General features: G+C 50.9%; 1 long non-coding RNA gene across 9 annotated transcripts; it reads left to right on the top strand.

The window, feature by feature from the left end:
- Positions 1-2,128: 2,128 nt before the first annotated feature.
- LOC123804139 (uncharacterized) lies at positions 2,129-12,837 on the top strand. 9 transcript variants are annotated; one of them, XR_015722009.1, is made up of 8 exons: positions 2,129-2,241; positions 3,686-3,803; positions 3,927-4,084; positions 4,664-4,770; positions 4,994-5,081; positions 7,219-7,336; positions 9,019-9,247; positions 11,834-12,837. It is a non-coding gene; the product is annotated as an uncharacterized LOC123804139 (long non-coding RNA). The 9 variants fall into 9 exon arrangements; XR_015722004.1 differs by having other exon boundaries at positions 2,139-2,672; positions 3,651-3,803; XR_015722005.1 differs by having other exon boundaries at positions 2,139-2,241; positions 3,651-3,803.
- The last annotated feature ends 2,407 nt before the right edge of the window (positions 12,838-15,244 follow it).

The raw sequence follows: 15,244 nt of genomic DNA on the forward strand, positions 1-15,244 counted from the left end.
GACTGAACACAGGATCACCAAAGGAGGATGCGGAGTTTTCTCTTCTCCTGTCTCTGAGCTCCCAGGCTCTCTCCCATCCATTAACACCCATGGCACTTTGCCCTCCCGTCGCAGAACCAAGGCTTACCTCCTCATTGGAGAGATACTTGTTTTGTGCTTATTTTAAAATTTTGGGCTTATTTTAAAAATCCCCTTCCCAGGTGCCTTGTGCTCTGTGTGTGTGTGTGTGTTTTGGGCCAGGCAGAAATGTGAGGAGAGGCTAGTGGAGAGTAAACCGTCATTGGCCTTATGCATGCCTTGGCTTGCAGTCAATAGTGGCAAGGCTTGCCCTTCTCATCCCTGTCCCTGAAGATTCCAGCCCGTATTCCATCCTCCTGAGCAAGAGCAACTTCTCTATTTCATGGTTTTACTCGCAATGATTAAAAGCTTTCAATTTTTTTTCCAGAACATCACATCAATACATCAAAAAACGTATAGTTAAGAAGACCTAATTATTGGCATGGGAAAACATACAAGGTCAGGTATGGAAGTACCTTTGAGCGCTGTGTTTATCATGATTAGATGAGACATGTTAGAATGAAGTTCCAGAATGATGCATTCCATCCTACAATATTTGGTTAAAAAAAAAAAAAAAGGACAGAAAATTTGAAGACATCATATACTTAGTTGGAAACTTTAGTTCTCAGATCATGTAATCAAAGGATCACACAAATGGGGCGCCTGGGTGCCTCAGTCGGTTAAGCATCTGCCTTGGCTCAGGTCATGATCCCGGGGTCCTGGGATCGAGTCCCACATTGGGCTCCTTCCTCAGCTGGCTACTCCCCCTGCTTGTGCTCTCTCTAGATAAATAAAATCTTTAAAAAAAAAATCACATAAAAGAAAGGAAGGTGTTGAGTATTAGACTACCTGTTTAAATCAAGTTTTGAACGGGAAGACAAAAATCAGTATCTCCAACAACTGCACACAGAAATACTGTAACATTACTTACTAATCAACAAAGAACACTTTAATAGGGAATGCAATTTAGAACTTTAAAAAACTTATCTAATGCGTCTGCAATATCCCCTTCCATCGCCCGCGGCGATGTTGGTCAGACTCTGTTGGTCAGAGTCTCACTATATGGTCCCCATTCCCGTGTTGACCTGTCTTCACATGCTGTACTGTTCTCCCCAGGCCACATTCTTCCTCACTTTCACCGCTTCTTTCAAAGTCCTCTGTAACCACCCACCTCCCATCCCCCACGTTACTCCGTTTTAAGCCCTTGCCGTCCCTTCTTCGTCCCCTCTCCTTGTCTTTTCTCCTCATCCTCCCGACACACCGCGACCTCTCCGGGACGGAGGCGCTCCCTTTCCAGCGGGAGCGAGCACGCGAACCCCTAGGGGGAGCAGGTCTGGGGGCGCAAGGACATGGGCTGTCACAGGACAAACTCGCTCTCTTCCCTCAGTCCCGGGCTCACGGGCCTCCCCGAGGCGCTGACGGTGCCCCCGGCCGCGGGAGGGCGACGAAGGCGGCAGAGTTTCAGGAGGGGACTGGGTTCTGTGGAAGGCCTCGGGGCGACTTCGACCGGAAACAGACACGGACTACTGGACTAGGGAGCGGAGGGACAGGCGCCCTGAGCGTCTCAGGGCAACGCCGAACTCCCCGTGGGTCTGACGGGCGGCTGCGGGGCCTGTGGCGCCCGCAGGAATCCTCGGACCCCGGACGTGGAGAATGGAGCCAGGAAGGGACTGAGGAGCCCGGGTTTAAACCTCAAAGACCAGAATTCACTTACCAGAGCACGACCTTCGCTTCCGGAAATCCTCTTCCGGGTTAGTAGGAAATTACATGAGAGGGCGGGGCCTTCTCTGGGACGGGGAGGCCAACGTGGGGCGGGGCCGTCCGGGGGCGGGGCGCGACCAGCGACGGACGCGGCCGAGGGAGGGTGAGCGGAGACGGAGCGGCGGCGGAGGGGCGGGGCCGGGGCCGGGGCCGGGGCGCGGCCAGCGTGGGGCGGGACCTGGGGGGGCGAGCGCGCACCGGGGACGGGACGACAGCGGAGGGTGGAGCCAGGGGAGGGCGAGCGCGGAGCCGGGACGGGCGTCGGCGGAGGGGAGGGACTGCGACCGGCGTGGGGCTGCGGCCGGCGTTGGGCGGGGCCTGGAGAGGGCGAGCTTGGAGCGGGGACGGGCGTCGGCGGAGGGGCGGGGTCGCGGCCGGGATACGGCCGGTATGGGGTAGGACCCGCGCAGGTTGAGTACGGAGGTAGGAAGAGGCGGCCGCAGACCGTCCGGTCGGCTAGTGGTCGCTACTGCGCGCCGGCCGGCTGGCCGCTCGGGTCGGTTGGCGGCTGCTTGGTGTCCGAGGGAGCCTGCCGCTGCTTCCCCACTTCCGGGGAGCTGTTTGGGGCAGTTCCTTAGGGTCACGAGGCCTCTTACCCTGCGTGCGCAGACGTCTCCCGGTTGGGGTGACCGGTGTGTGCACGGCCCACGTTGTCTGGACGCGCTGGGCTGGGGGTGTGGGGCCGGCGAGACCCCGGCCGTGGCTGCTGCGCTGGGCGCAGGTTCGCGGAGCGAGCAGAGGTGGCGGAGGCCAACCGGGAGAGAGCGGAGCGTCCTCGGCTGGAGGCAGAGCCGCAGGCACGGGCTCGGTGTCCGGGACTTGGGGCGAAGCGGGGCTGGCCTCCGAGGATCCGTGTAGGTCGTTAAGTGCTCCGTGTATGGCAAGTTCACGTTGTCCGACGTCTGCTGCCGGAGCTATCTGAAAATGTGTAATTGTTTAGGGGAAAAAAAATGACACGTGATACTTTCTTCAGGGTGTGGGGCTATTTCCACATTTGGTGTAGGGACACTGCAATGAGATTTTGCAGTGAGAGATTGGACTCAACTGCGAATACAGTGTGGCAGTTGGTAATTTATAGCCAAAGAGCAGAGTGGTGGTGGTGGTGGGGTCAGTGGATAGCAAATTACTAGCAGGAAATATGAGGGGTTAGAGGTTGTGAGTAAAATGACCTAATAGGCTTCTTGCTGAAGACCATCCAGGGTGATCACACATGAATTGTGGGATAGTGGAGGATAAAGAATCTGCGCAGATATTATGGGGGCTAAGGGCAGGCTGCCCCAAAATGTACAATGACATATTGATCATTTTAAATAAAAATTACTTAAGAGACAGCCTATGCAAGAAGAACACTCAGACTCTCCTCTTTCTCCCTGAAGGCAGGAATTAAATCTGCTACGTGGAGGGTATCATCTCTGTACTGATGAGAGAAAAACTCTCTAAAGGGCTAATATACAAAGGAAGCCGTTTTAGATTTCTAAGTCAACATAACTGTATATAGACTTTATGCAAACTTGATTTATGGCCCCCCCACGCGCATTGTACATCTGCTTTGAGAATGAGCAGTGAATCCTTTCCTAAAGGAAAACGATTTTGTCCTTGTGATATCCATCAATGCTCCCACTCTCTGTATTTCTTTAAGATAAAACTTGTGATTCCTGCCAGTGTGTTAGTCTATAATCTTTTGAGCTTTTACAAGATGTAAAAAGTACATAACCTTGTAAAAACTGTTCATTCTCCCAAGCACATTATTCTCTGTGAAGAGTGTGTTTCCTGGGCAGCCGTCTGAACTTGGACTTGAAAGAAACTCTCTCTTACTTTCTTTCTTCTAAAAGATACGTTCGCTTTGCATCAGCCTTTCCTGTTGTAGTCAGCAGGGTATCAGAGCATCTGTGAGAACAGCTGCATGTTGTCCAGAACTCGGCACTGGGTAGCAGCTCAGGACCTCTGTGCTCCTCTGACTTCTCAGCACCTCATGGGTTTGTTGGGTGAGTTCTGATATCCCGATCTCCTCAATTTGAGTCGAGGGCCTGACTTTTATTCCAGCTGTTGAAGGGTGTTGGTCATGTCCTTTTTTTTTTTTTTTTTAAAGATTTATTTATTCATTTTAGAGAGTGGGAGAGAGAGTGCGAACAGGGAACGAGGGAGAGAGAATCTCAAGCATACTTCCAGCCAAGCGCAGAGCCCAATGTGGACAGATCTTAGGACCCTGAGATCATGACCTGAGCCGAAACCAGGAATCGGATGTCCAACAGACTGAGCCACCCAGGTGCCCCTACCAGTAATGTTCTTTAGGTGGGAATAACCTAGAGGGGTTCAGTTGTTGGGTTGTTTTAAATTGGCATTATACTACTTGATGTAATTGATAAAAGCCTTGAGTAAATTTTCTGGCTAGAAATATGAGAGACTGAGTCATTCAGCTTGGAAGAGAAAGGACATTCGCTGCTTCTGGACAAACAGCACTTCGGGGAGACTTCCCAGGAGAGAGAACTGGGAAGCCTTGATTGCTGAGGAAGCCCCGGGACCCATAGGGGCAGTCAGTACCAAAGGGGACCAACAGTCCTTAGTGTCAGATGAAGCCTCAGAAGGCTCTTCGGAGTATGGGCCCCCTGCACCCTGAAGGCTATGCCAGTGGGTGGGGTAGGCTAGGCCTCCATGGGGGCTGGCATGCCCCCTCCTCACAGGGTGCTGACTGTGCATGGGCAGGTGGGGATGGTCGGGTAAGGTTGGGACCTGGAACTGGGCAGTGTCTGGCCAGGCTGGGTGACAGGAGGACATTGTTGGGGGTATTCATGCCATCTGCCTTTTTCCAAGCCTTAACCTGCATAATTGGGCCTATCCCTCTTAGGGCAGACCTGGAAGACTTGGATTGCTGTGCCAGGTCAGCGCCTGGCCACTGACTGAGGAGCCGGCTGAACTCAGCGCCTGGGAGCCTATGGGGCAGCCTGTCTGCAGGTGAGCGTCTGTTGCCGGTTGAGAGCTGCCACGTCAGAGAGAGTTTCAGTGGGCGGTCTCCCTCTACCTGGAGGTTGTACAGATAGACGTGGACTCTTACTGTGGTGGAACTTTTTCAGTATTGGCCCCGAAATCTGCCTAATTTGTATTCCTGTATTAGAAAAATATACATATTTCATCCAGAATGTAATGCTATAAATATGTGGCCTGCCTTTCTGCACAGGACTGTGTGGCTGCGAGGATATTCTTCACTAAGATAACTGGGAGACTGGATTCCTGGTAAGCCCGGGACCCCACGGGCAGCCCTTCAGGTAAAGTGAGGACTGACACCTCAGAAATACTTGGGGATGGGAGGTCTCCTTCTGCCCTGGATGGTGTTGGGGTGGTTACAGTGCGAATCATGGCACCAGTGGCCTGGAGGGCCTGGACTGGCCCCCCACCCTCACGTGGTGGAAGAGGTGCTGTACTGTGCATACGTGAGCCAAAGCACAGCAAAGCCAGCAACACGGGCACAAGGCAGTGTGTTGGGAGTAGCCCATTAGGAACAGGAGGTATCTGCCGCATTTCATCAGTCATCAGGACCGCTGAACGTATTTGCCTAAGGGCAGAGCTGGAGGAATCTGGGGGGTGGTGTGGGATGTTCTAGGGACCCTCCGAACACAGACCTCTGGGAGCCTTGGGTGTTGGAGGATCCCTGGGCCCAGTGGGGCATCCAGTTCAAGTTGCCACCTTTGAAAGCATTTAAGGGAGAAACCACTCCAGACCGTGGTGGTATGTAGGTTTGGGGGCCCAAGCTGAGCCGAACAGCCCACAAGGTAACCAGCAGACAAAGGTTAGGTAACAGTGAGGGGCTGACTGTGCACCCTCAGGCTGAGCCTAATTGTCAGGGACCCACTATGCATGCACAGCCAGAGGCTGGCTGAGAGGTGTCTGACTGGGCGTGAACAGGCAGCCCAGGCCTGAGGGAATGCATGCAACTGAAAAGACAAATGGGAGGGAGGGAGATCCTGGGCCCTGGAGCAGGCTCCAGATGGACCCCTTTGACCTCAACATAGACCCCAGGGAGTGCTGGTTGTTTGAGAAGCCCCGGGACTCATGAAGCCTCCCAGTTTCAAAAGGGATCTGTCTGTGCCAGTCTGAAGCTTCTGCCTTTGAAACAGTTTCAGGGAGTAACCACTCTCCACCCTGGAGTGGTGCACTTTGGGGCATTGGCCTGAGCCCAGTATTCCATGAGGGGCTTGGCCAACAATGTTGGGGGGGGGCAGGTGACTGAGGAGGGCTGACTGTACACTTACAGGCTACTCAGGCCTGGGGGCAGGCCTGGACTTGGAACAGGAGACCATAGGTACAACTCTGACCCCAGTAGCCCACCATGGCCCTGATTGGCAAGGTGTCCTGGCAACTACCAAATGTGCGTGCACAGTTGGACACCAGTGATGGGGGGCTGACTGCATAGATGTGGCTGCCGTAGGCCCTGGAGGGCCTGGATCTTGAGAAGCAGCCATGAGCAAAGCCTAGGCGTGGATGCAAGCTCCTGGTGGGACATGGCGTCTGCAGAATCCAAGCTATATTCTTCTCAGCTGCACGTACCACCCCTGAAGACAGAGCTGCAGGAATCTGGGCTGACTTGACAGGAGGGTCTGGAGGGACAGTCAGGCTGCCCTCTAGAGGGACACCTGGAGAAGCCTGGGACCCCTCAAACAGCCAGTCCACCTGGGGGTGACTGTCACAGGTTGAACCTGCCACCTCAGAAAGATTGTTTTCGTGTGGGCTGCCTCCACCCTGCTGCTCTGGGGTTGACCTGGAGCTCTGCAGTACTGGAGGCCAAGGTGGGCTAGTGGGCTGGCAAAGTGTAGACAGTGCTTCTACAGACCATGCGGGTCAGGGTAGCCACGGACCTGGAACAGGGCAGTTGTAGGAAGAGGCCGTGTCACAGGTGTAGTCTACTTTGTGGGTCCCTGAAGTCAGTCTCATAGGAAGTCTTAGCTCACACAGAGTTACATATTTCCACTGGAGCCAAGCTAGATGCAGTTGCACTCCCTTGTCAGCATGGGTCCAGCGGCTTCCTGGCTGGTGTATCTTCCCACAAAAGACCCCTGGGAGCCTTGATTGCTGGTAAAGCTGGGGACCCCATCAGGCAGGCAGGGTTGCTGGGGGCTGACTGCCACCACTTTCAAACTGCCTCCTCTGAAAAAATTCTCGGGGGTGGGATCCCTCTGCCCAAGAGACTGTGTGGGTGATTGGGGTGTGGGCAGAACTCCACAGGCAGAGAGAGACCTGGCTTCCTCAAACAGGCGAGGGGGTGGCAAGGCATGCAGATGCAGGAGCTGGGACCAGAAGAGGGTAGGTGTGCAGAGGGGTTGGCTCTTGTGAATGGGTCTTTGGCTATCCAAGTCCTCTGCCTAATTCCCAGCTCTCTTACACAAAGGAGTCTGTTCTCCCCCCAAGGTAAAGCTGGAGGAGCATGGACTGCCTTGGCCAAACAGGGCCCATGCGGCTGTCAGGGTATCCTTCACGAAGAGACACCTGGGAACCTTGATTCCTGGTAACCCTGGGATGCCATCAGGTACACAGCCAGTTGTGGTAGGGACTGACTGTTGACTCAGAAACATGTTGTAGGGGAGCGTACCTTCTGCCCTGGAAGGTGTTCAGGTGTTTTGGGATCCAATCGAGGCCCCAGAAGCCTGGAGGGCCCCAGCTGGCCCTGCTGCCCTGGGGGGGGGGGCGATAGAAGTGGGGGGCACTGTGAGAATTGCACAATGCAGGGGACCCAGAACCCGAGGGACGAGGCAGGTGTTGTGAGTGGATGGTGACGGTATGAAGGATCTGCTTCGTTTTCATCATTGAATCTTGCTCTGAGAGCAGAGCTGGAGGAATCTGGTGAGCCCCCCTGGATGAGCCTTTGTGGGATTGTGTGGGGGACCCACCAGACACAGACCTATGGGAGCCCTGGATGTTGGATAATCCCTGGGCCCAATCAAGCATGCAGTCCAAAAGGAGTCTGTCTCTGGGCAGTTTTAAGCTGCCACCTTTGAAAGAATTTGGGGGAGTAAGCTATCTTGACCCTGGGATGTGCAGGTCCAGGGAAACTGGCCAAGAGGAAATCAGCAGACTTCTGGGTGCCTTTCACATATGGGCCTGCTGGGCCTCACTTTCCTGCCCACATGGGTTTTTAGGAGACCAGACAGGCTAGGGCTTTTTCTAGGGGCTGGTTTAAGTAGGAGAGCTTGCTTCTTTTCTAAGCAAGGTTATCTCAGAGTGAAGGGTAAATTGTGTCCCCAAAGAGGGATAAGTCCATGTCCTGACGTCAGGACCTCATTTGGAAGTAGGATCTTTGCAGAGTTAAGTAGGTAATAGGAGTCATTAGGGCGGTCCTAATCCTGCCTGACTTGTGTCCTTGTAAAAAGAGGAGAGACACAGACACAGGAAAAGCCGTGTAAAGACAGAGAGTGTTGCAAGAGGCATTGCCACACCCTGGGGATCCCTGGAGCCTCCAGAAGCTGTGGCCCCTATGTGGCGGGTGGGGGGGGGGGAGGAAGGGGGTGGACCCTGGACGGTTCCATGTCCCCTGCGTGGTGGTGGGGGGTGGACCCTGGACGGTTCCATGTCCCCTGCGTGGTGGTGGGGGGTGACCCTGGACAGTTCCATGTCCTCTGCGTGGTGGGGGACCCCCAGCCGGTTCAATGTTCCCTGCGTTGTTGGGGGGGGTGACCCTGGACGGTTCCATGTCCCCCGTGTTGGGGGGGGAGCAACTCCCACAGGATGCTCGCAAGTTGGTTCCGTGGGAGACTGCAGGGTGCTGAATCCCCACACCTGCTTGGCCATCACAGCCTTCTTCTTGGGGCTCCGGTCAGCACGGGATGTCCCTGGGGCGTGGGGGAGTTGGGCCTTCAGCCTCCACATGGGGGCCTTCGGGTGCTGACGAAAAGTGCAAGTTACTCTGCCAGAATGATGGAAGGTGAACTTCTCCGTGGCCACCTGGAATGGGGGCTGCGAGTGGCACTTAATGACTAAATTAGAAGCAGAGAGGGTGAACGTTGTTGGGCTATAAATGGGAGGGAAGGTCTGATCCTGGATACGGAGTGTCCAGGACCCACAGACAGTGGATTCGTGGTTCCTGGGGCACCAAAGGGTAGGGTCACCGTCCACAGTGGACGGTGGCGATGGTTGTACCACTCCTGAATATACAAAACACTGAGGTTTATATTTTGAATGAGTTAGTTGTAAGGTGTGTGAATTCTACCTCAGTACAGGTGTTATATCAGAAATAACTCGGGGATTCCAGAGCCACCTCCACAGTCTGTCGCAGGAGCTGTGAGCGGGGTAGGACCGGCGTGTCTGACCGGGCGCTCTGAGCGTGCCGCACAAAATCCCTGCCGCATGAAGCTCTTGGGGGCTGATTTGGACCTCAGCCCGCGAGGCCCGATCTGCGGCCTTGCCATCCTCTCAGGAATGAAGCATCGCCCCCCAGCAGAAGGTGAGTGGACCTGAACAGCCCCTCCTTCTCTCCCAAGAATGGTGACCGCTGAGCTGTACCATAGCAACCAAGGCAAGAGCGTGGTGCATGGAATGACCGAGAAGTTTGCCTCGGTGGGGTGGGCTCTGCGGAGTCCGGAGTCCTTGAGCCCCCGGCCTGAGGGCATGGGAGCTTCCTCCTCAGGGTCAGTGTCTCTGGCCTGGGTCCCTCAAGGGTGGGGGCTGTGCTGTGAGGCCTGGGGGTTGAAGCAGCCAGGGCATTAGCATTTTCCTGGTAGAAATCATGCTACTTCTGGTAGTTTGTTGGGAAGACCACCTTTTTAAAAGTAAAGAGTAACTTTAAACTTTTAATATTAGGAATCATTTTGTATATGTGGAAAATATAAAATTGTAAATACAAAGCAGTCATCCAGACCACGAAACAGCACAGACAGTAAGTGCCCGAAGTGCACTGCCCTGGTCATAACCTCCTTCCCCACCATGAGCTGTCACCCGGAATCTGGTGGTCACAGTATTCTGGTGCTCATGGTTTACCCCACATGTGCACCCAGAAATAATGTAGCCCAGCTCCGCCTGTTTCAACTGTGTGTGCAGGAGGGCCTAGTGCTGTCTGCTTTGTCCTTTTTTTCCCCCCCAGTTTCTTTAAAATTTAAATTCAATTTGCCAAGTTATAGTACAGCATTAGTTTTTGATGTAGTGTTCAGTGATTCATCAGTTGCATATCACACCCAGTGCTCATCACAACATGTGCCCTCCTTAAGACTTGTAAAAATACAAGTTAAAAAGTGAATGTGAAAATTGAGTTGATATAATAGGCATCTAGTTGAAATGAGAAGGCAAAAAGAAAAATACAACAGAGAAAAAATGCATGAGAAAAGGAAAAAAAAGAAAAGGAGAATTATATTTGAAAAATAAACAAGTTGTGAGGCCACAACTGGAGCTCAGTATACAATTTCCCCTGGCGTTGGGATTTTACAGTCTTAGGAGATCCATAGGATGGTCATCCACCTGTTCTTCCAACCTGTTTTCTGGGGGAGGGGCCTGCCGGCTGCTTCTCAGGTAACCCTGCCTGGGTGGAGTTGCCCCGCCCCTGTCAGGGGGAGGGGCTCAGTGGAAACCAGCCTTCTTTTTTTTTTTTTGAGAATTTAATGACTCTTTATTAATAATATTTTTTAAATTTTATTATGTTAGTGGAAACCAGCCTTCTGTGTGGCTCTTGTTCCCTGGAGGCTTTCCGCTCCTCTTCAGTGGGTCAGAGCATAAATGGCCATGGCCAAACCTCTGGCCCAGAGCAGAAAAATCTCAGTCTCCCTGCCGTCTTTAATAAACCCTCCAGGGCAAACAGTCTCCACTTCTGCCTGCAACGCTGAAAACCGCAGCCTCCCGGCTGTGTGTGCCCACAGCAATCCTCTCAGAAGTGTTTTCAGAGGCCTGGGAGAGCCTCGGCCCTTTGCGCTCTTAAAACAACCAGCGGCTGAGAGCTCCACATACCCGTACCTCCGGAATCAGATCTGGGTTCCACCCTAGGGCCCCTTCCTGGTCACTACTGCTCTGTGAGTCTTTACCTGGTTGTGGGTGCAGGTTCCAGATTTTTTCAGGCTGTTCAAGGAAAGAGTGGTTATCAACTGGCCTGGTTTGCGGTTTATGGCAATCCGAGCTGAGAGTCCCTTCCTGGGCTCGCTGACCATAACCTGCTTCCTGGCTCCAGTGCTCGGGCCAGGAATCTCCTTTTGCTCGCTGGTCCCTCGTAACCTGAGACCACAATGCCCCACCTAGAATTCCGCCTTTTCATTTCCTGAGCCCCTTTCAGAGAGGGATGTGTCTTACTACAGCAGATTTCTAAGGGTTCCGATTTTGTGCTCTGGTGTTATATCAGTTTCCAGGCTCCGGCTTATGGAGGCTCCTCCCCCTTCTGTTTATCCTCTGATATCTCTCCGAAGATTCATGACTCCAAGCGTCCTACCTTGCAAAAAGCAGTGCTTTTGTGCTTGTAGAGATCCAGATATATATTCTTACATCTCAGGCTGATTTCATGGGTGTTCAAAATGGTTTGACAAGAAGATGTGGTCCATATATACAGTGGAATATTACTCAGCCATCAGAAAGAACCATTACCCAACATTTGCAGCAACATGAACGGGACTGGAGGAGATTATGCTAAGTGAAATAAGCAGAGAAAGACAATTATCATATGGTTTCACTCATTTATGGAACATAAGAAATAGGGAGATGGGTAGGAAAAGAAAGGGAAGAATGAAGGGGGGTAAACAGAAGGGGGGATGAACCATGAGAGACTGTGGACTCTGGGAAACAAACTGAGGGCTTCAGAGGGGAGGGAGTGGGGGATGGGCTAGCCCGGTGATGGGTATTAAGGAGGGCACGTATTGCATGGTGCACTGGGTGTTATAAGCAAATAATGAATCATGGAACTTTACATCAAAAACTAAGGATGTACTTTATGGTGACTAACATAATAAAAAATTATTAAAAAAAAAACCAAAATGGTTTGACAGATATCCACCTAAATTCAGGGGACCAGTTGAAATGGGGTCCCCTACTCCTCCGCCATCTTGCCTCCTCCCTACAGACCTTTTGAATGGCTCCTTGTGAATGAACCCAATCAAGACTTCTGGCAGCATGTTCATCCCTGGGAAGAGGGATGCCATAGCCCCATGCTTTACAGAGGAGGAAACTGTGGCAGGGCTCGTCTAGAGCTAGAATCAGCTCCGACACTAACTGCAGAGTTAGAGGCAATGCCAGGGTCAGGAGAGGAGCCAGCTGCAGCACTGGCTCGAGCATGAGCTCCAGTGTTACAGCCTGCGCCCACAGCAGGAGGACAGGGGCCTCTGGGACAAGCTGCAGAGGTACAGAAAGCTTCAGCAACAGCACTACCACCAGAACTGGAGGCAGAAAACACTAGTTTCAGCTCAAACACAAATGCCAGAAAGAGAGGCAGTTTTATCCCCAACTCCCGTGAAAGCTCCCGCGATACTTCTTTAGCACCAGATCTAGAGCTAGAACGAGGTCGAGTCAGAGGTCCAGAACTCGCTGAGGCGCACCAGTTCCAAGCTGGAACCTGGCCGGCTCCAGAGCCAACACCAGCCACAACCAGGGCTCTAGTTCCTACACACGAGCTACCAGTAGCTCAGGCAGCACCACCGGCAACTCCAGACACAGAGACTGTCTTGTCCCCAATTCTCGTGTCAACTCCGCCGCCAGCTCTAGAACTGTGACGCCTCTATAGCTCCATCACCAGCTCCAGAGACAGAGCCAGTGCCCCACCTTCGGCTCCAGCATCACCTCCTGACACAGAGCCAGCGCTGGCTCCCCCTGCAGAGCTAGAGCTGGTGGGCGCTGCACAGCAAGACCAAATCCAGCAGCAGCCCCAGAGCTCGAGCTCCAGCCCCACTGCCCGTCCCAGGGGATGAGCCACAACCAGGGCCAGTTCCACCGCCAGAGTCTTCATGTCCTCTCCGGGAAAGGCATTCCTTTTCTTTTCTTTTCAGCTTTTTTTTTTTCTTTTTATGATTACGTGTATGTTATGTTTCAAACTTAATATAAAATAAACTTTATCTTTTTAAACATTTAAAATTGTACAATTCACTGACATTAACTACATTTCCCATGCTGTGCACCATCACCACTATCCAGTTCGAGAACATTTCCATCACCCCAGAGAGAAACCCCGCACCCACTAAGCAGTCAGTCACTTGCCATTCCCTACCTCCCCTGCTCCCTGGCAACCACTAACCTGGCACCTGCCCCTACTCATTTGCCTAGGATGAATTTTGCATACTCACGGGATCATACAGTGTTTGGTACTTTGCATCGAGTTTCTCCCACTCAGGATAACGCTTTCGAAGTTCACCCAGGTGATAGCGAGTACTAATGCTTCTCTCCTGTTATGGCTGAATGAATTCCATTGTATGAACATACCTCGTTGTGTTTATCCATTCAGCTGTGGATGGACGTGTGGGTGGTTTTCATCTTTCGGTTACTGTAATAGTGCTGCTATGAATACTTATGCGCAGGCTCTTGTTAGAGTACCTGTATTCAATTCTTTTGGTTAGTGAATGAGTGGAATTGGGTCAAATGATAATGGTGTGCTTAACATTTGGAGGACTTGCTTCGCCCTTTGCCACAGCGGCTCTACCATTTTACATCTCCCCCAGTGATGTATGAGGGTTCCTAGTTCTCAAAATCCTCTCTAATACTTGTTATTTCTGTTTATTCAGTATAGCCCACCCCTGCCCGGGCATGGGAAGTATATCTTTGTGGTGTTGGCTTGCATTTCCCTGCTATCTACTGATCATCATTTCCCATGTGCTTAGTGTACCATCTGTCTATCTTCTTTGGAGAAATGTTTACTATTTTTAATGGGATTGTTTATGTTCTTAAGTTGTAGGAGTTCTTTATATATTCTAGATGCAAGACCCTTATCAGAGTTATGATTTGCAAATATTTCCTACCATTTTTTTGGGTTTCTTTACAGTCTCTTGAGATTGTCCTTTCACTCAAAAAGTTTTTAGCAATGTTGAAGTCCTGTGTCTCTGTTTTTTTCTGTTGTTGCTTGTGCTTCGGGTGCCATATTAGAGACACCATTGCCAAATCCAAGGGAATGAAGATTTACCCCTATGTGCTCTTAGTTTATTTCTCTAGTGTTAAGAGTTTTTGCTCTTAGATTTAATTTTTTATTCATTTGGAGTTAACTTCTTTACATGATGTAACGTAATGCTGTGACTTCACTCCTTTGTATGTGGATATCTGGTTTCCCAACACCAGTTGTTGGAGACACTGTTTTTGCCTCATTGAATGACCTTGGTATCCATGTTGGAAAACAACTGACCATACATGTATGTGTTCCTTGGTTCTCAATGGTATTCCATTGACTCCTAAGTGTTGGTTTTCTCTGCTCATACCTTTCAGGAAATATTATAATCTCAAATAGTTTTTTTTAATTCTTAGGATTATTTGCATAAAATATCATGTCATATATAAATAACTTTTTTTTTTCCTTTCCATTTGGGAGCTTTTAATTATGCATCTTATGTAACTGCTCTGACCAAACTTCCATGACAGCATTGAAATGAAGTGGTGGAAGTGGGCATCCTTGATTTATTTGTCATCTTAAGGAGAAAACTCTCAGTCTTTGACCACTGAGAATGATATACGTATGAGTTGTTTCATAAATATCCTTTATCATAATTTTTAAGAGACTCATTTATTTTAGAGAGAGAGTGCACAAAGCCGAGAGCAGGGAGGGGCAGAGGGAGAGAATCTCCAAACAGACTCCCCACTGAGTGCAGAGCCCTCCCTGGAGCTCAGTCTCACCACCCAGGAGATCATAGCCCAAACCAAGAGTTGGACAATCAACCCACTGAGCCACCCAGGCACCCCTCCTTTATCACAATTTAATCTTCTATTTCTATTTTATTGAGAGCACTTATTATGAAAAGGTTTGTTGAAGCTTGTCCTACATCAATTGAGATGATCATGTTTCTTATTGATGTCGTATATGACATGAATTAGCTACGATGAACAGCCTTTGCATACCTGGAGTAAATCACACTTGGTCATGATGTATAGTCCTTTCAATGTGCTGCTAGAATCTCTTTGCTAGAATTCTGTTGAGGATTTTTGCATCTCTCTTCATAAAGGATTTTGGCCTGCAGTTGTCTTTTCTCATAAGGTCTTTGTCAGTCTTTGGAATCAGGGCAATGCTGGCATTATAGGGTGACATGGGAAGTATTCCCTCCTCTTGTACTTTTTGCAGAATTTCAGAAGCATTGGTGTTACATCTTCTTTAAAGGTGTAGGACAAATCACCAGGGAAAGCATCGGGGTCTGGACTTTTCTTTGTTGAGAAGTTCTCATTACTGCTTCAGTCTATTTACTTATTATAGGTCTACTCAGAATCTCCATTTTTTTCTGGAGGTAGTTTTGGTAGTTTGTGTGGTTCTCAGCATTTATCTGCTTCATCTCAGTTAGCCAATTTGTTG

The sequence above is a fragment of the Ursus americanus genome, chromosome 27 (assembly GCF_024610735.1).
Source record: "Ursus americanus isolate L20-20 chromosome 27, mUrsAme1.1.p, whole genome shotgun sequence".
Lineage (NCBI taxonomy): Eukaryota > Metazoa > Chordata > Mammalia > Carnivora > Ursidae > Ursus > Ursus americanus.